The following is a 3257-nucleotide window of genomic DNA, read 5'->3' on the forward strand; positions in this document are numbered from 1 at the left end:
GCCCTGGGATCGAACCCAGGCCTCCTACATTGCAGGCAGATTCTATAACATCTGAGCCACCAGGGAAGCCCATCATTTTTCCTAGTAATCTCATGATCTTTTGTGTTTTTGTGGGATCAGTTGTAACTTCTTCATTCTCTTTTATTTATTTGTGCCCTCACTTTCTTTTTCTTGACACATTATGGCTAAAAGTTTATCTATTTTGTTTACCTTAACAGAAAACTCTCTCTTAGTTTCACTGATATTCTTTATTGTCTCTATTTCATTTATTTTTGTTCTCATTTTATGATTTCTTTGTTTCTACTAACATTGGGTTTTGCCTGTTCTGCTTTTCCTAGTTTCTGGTCGGTGAGTCAGAGTCATGGGCTCTCTGGTGGGTGGAGCCGTGTGCCGAGGCTCCTAGAGACTCAGTGGGTTCTGAGGCAGCCAGCCCGCTAGTGAGCAGATGGATCCAGTCCTGGCACTAATAGGATTTGGAAGTTTCCAAAATGGTATTTACCAACATTAGTGTCCTCATGGCTGCATGAATTCCCCAAAATAGCTGCTGTCAGTGTCTTGTCTTCAGGGTGTGCTCCAGTTGCCTCCTGCCTCTCTGAGAGGCTCTCCAAGATCAGCAGGTAGGTCCTACCCAGGTTCCTTTCAAATTACTGCCTCTGCCCTGGCTCTCGGAGTGTGTGAGACTTTGTGAGGATCATTTATGAGTGGAGTCTTATTTCCTATAGCCCTCTGACTCTCCTGAAAATAAGCCCCACTGGTCCTCAAAACCAGATTTTCCAGGGACTTATCTTCCCAGTTCATGAACCTCCAGGCTGGGGAGCCCAATGTGGACTCAGATCCCTTGAGAAGTATACAGGAAGAACCTCTGAGATTGTATCAATAATTATCTTCCCATTTGTGGATAACTCACCCTAGGGGTATGGGTCTTGACAAACTTATATCATTGCCCCTCCTACCTATCTTGTACTTTCTCCTTTATACCTCTAGTTGTAGAAGATCTTTTCTGCTAATCTTCAGGTCTTTCTTATCCATAGTTGCTTTACAAATAATTGTGACTTTGCTTTGCCCATGGGAGGAGGTGAGCTCAGGATTTTCCTACTTTGCCATCATGGTCACTCCTCTACATTACAATATTTTTTTTACATTGCAATTTGTGCACATTACAGTACATTTACATGTTTATTTAAATTCCTGTAGGATGATATTTAGATTTACAATGGGATGAGTGGCTTTTTAATTAATCAGTGAAATGAATTAGTATTCAAATTTTTATTCTCTCATTCTCTCATTTTATTCTCTCATTCAAAGGAGATTACATCTATATAGTGTCATCCTGACTAAAGCAGAGACTTTACTTTGCCAACAAAGGTCTGTCTAGTCGAAGCTATGGTTTTTCCAGTAGTCATGTAGAGATGTGAGAGTTGGACTCTAAAGAAAGCTGAGCACTGAAGAATTGATGCTTTTGAACTGTGGTGTTGGAGAAGACTCACGAGAGTCCCTTGGACTGCAAGGAGATCCAACCAGTCAATCCTAAAGGAAATCAGTCCTGAATATTCATTGGAAGGACTGATGCTGAAGCTGAAACTCCAATACTTTGGCCACCTGATGCGAAGAGCTGACTCATTGGAAAAGACCCTGATGCTGGGAAAGATTGAAGGCAGGAGGAGAAGGGGACAACAGAGGATGAGATGTTTGGATGGCATCACCAACTCAATGGACATGAATTTGAGTAAACTCTGGGTGTTGGTGATAGACAGGGAGGCCTGGCATGCTGCAGTCCGTGGGGTTGCAGAGAGCCAGACACGACTGAGCAACTGAACTGATTGACTGACTAATATTTAGGATTCCTGAAGAGCAGCTATTCATTTATTCTAGAGATAGCATTTGAATTCAAATCTACCACTGGGTCACTACCAGAAAAAAAAAAAAAAACTTGCAAAATATAACCATGGCTTACATATTGTCTTCTTTACAATGAGGAATAATGGGACAGCTGAAAATTGTCTCAGCCTCATGACAAAGTTGGGAGAATTACTTTATGGTTTATAATTATACTAGCTAGAATAGACATGTGAATTGTCCCTGAAATATTCTAGTTTTTGCAGAGCTTTTGCTTGCATTTTTAAACACATTTCCATTTTGGTTGAATAGTTAAGTGCACTTCATTTTGCATTTTGTTTCCTGTGATATTTCCATGACAATGGCAAAGTAAGATACAACCATAATAGCACAGTGATGTCCTAAATATCAGTTGATTTTAAAAGAACAAGTACCATATAATTAAAGAAGGCAATAACATTGGTGATTGATCCCCTTTCAACCCTTTTCATCCTGTTCCTTTATCACTTGACCTTTGGAAATGGCCAAAGGAGGGCGTAGACAGATAGAGGGCAGAAAGAGGAAAGTTCTGCATCCCTCAGGTTGCCTCTTACGCTATGCTCTCCATCTACATCCATAGCTCCTGTTAGGCAGCCCCTCTGATACACTGCAGCTCTCAGGTCCTGGCAACCCCTCGCCAGCTTCCCTTCAAGCCTTGACGCTATAGTAGCTTTCCATGTGCAAGTGTTTGTGTAGATATATGTCTGTGCTTCTCCTGGGTACCTAAGAGTAGACATGCTGGGTCGTATGGTAATTCTAATGTTTAACATTTTAAGGAACTTTGCTGAGAATGTTAATAATAAATTTGGTTGCAAGTCTATTGGTGATAATTACTATCGCATCAGTAAGTCTGTAAGACAAAGTTTTATGAAGATCATAAATATTTTGTCTGTAAAATTAATCAAGAGATATTATAATTTCATGACCTCAGAGCAGTATTTCCAGAGTGATTTTCCTTCCTCTGTAAAATAAAGCACAGGAAAGGAGGAATGTGGAAAAGTGGAAAAGTGGGTGTGTTTTAAAAATATTGTAATAACCTCTCAGCTTCTCATGTAATTTAGAATGAAACCACACAGGATGAAGGATTTGGTATTTGTCACTCATCTCCCTCTGCCCACCTTTGCTCTATATACTTGATGAAAAGCACCACCACAAACAAAAGAGAAAAAGCAAGATAGGTGAAAACAACTTTTCCACTTAAGGTCAGAAATGAAGAAATGAATGTTTGGCCAGTAAAGAGTTCCACGTTCAGGCAGTAAATGAGAAATGAATATTTCACTGGGCTATTGTTTAGAACAATGCATTTTCTATTTGATATTTCTCTTCTTAAACAATGAGCATTGCTTTTAAAGAGAAAAAAAGATATAATTTTGTTAAAAATT

The 3257-nt window shown here is 39.6% G+C and overlaps 1 long non-coding RNA gene across 1 annotated transcript; it reads left to right on the forward strand.

Annotated features, from left to right (window-relative positions):
• The first annotated feature begins 429 nt into the window (after positions 1 to 429).
• Positions 430 to 2695, forward strand: LOC133051058 (uncharacterized). The gene is made up of 2 exons (XR_009691768.1): positions 430 to 617; positions 1306 to 2695. It is a non-coding gene; the product is annotated as an uncharacterized LOC133051058 (long non-coding RNA).
• The last annotated feature ends 562 nt before the right edge of the window (positions 2696 to 3257 follow it).

Source organism: Dama dama, chromosome 33, assembly GCF_033118175.1.
Source record: "Dama dama isolate Ldn47 chromosome 33, ASM3311817v1, whole genome shotgun sequence".
In the NCBI taxonomy this organism is placed as follows: domain Eukaryota; kingdom Metazoa; phylum Chordata; class Mammalia; order Artiodactyla; family Cervidae; genus Dama; species Dama dama.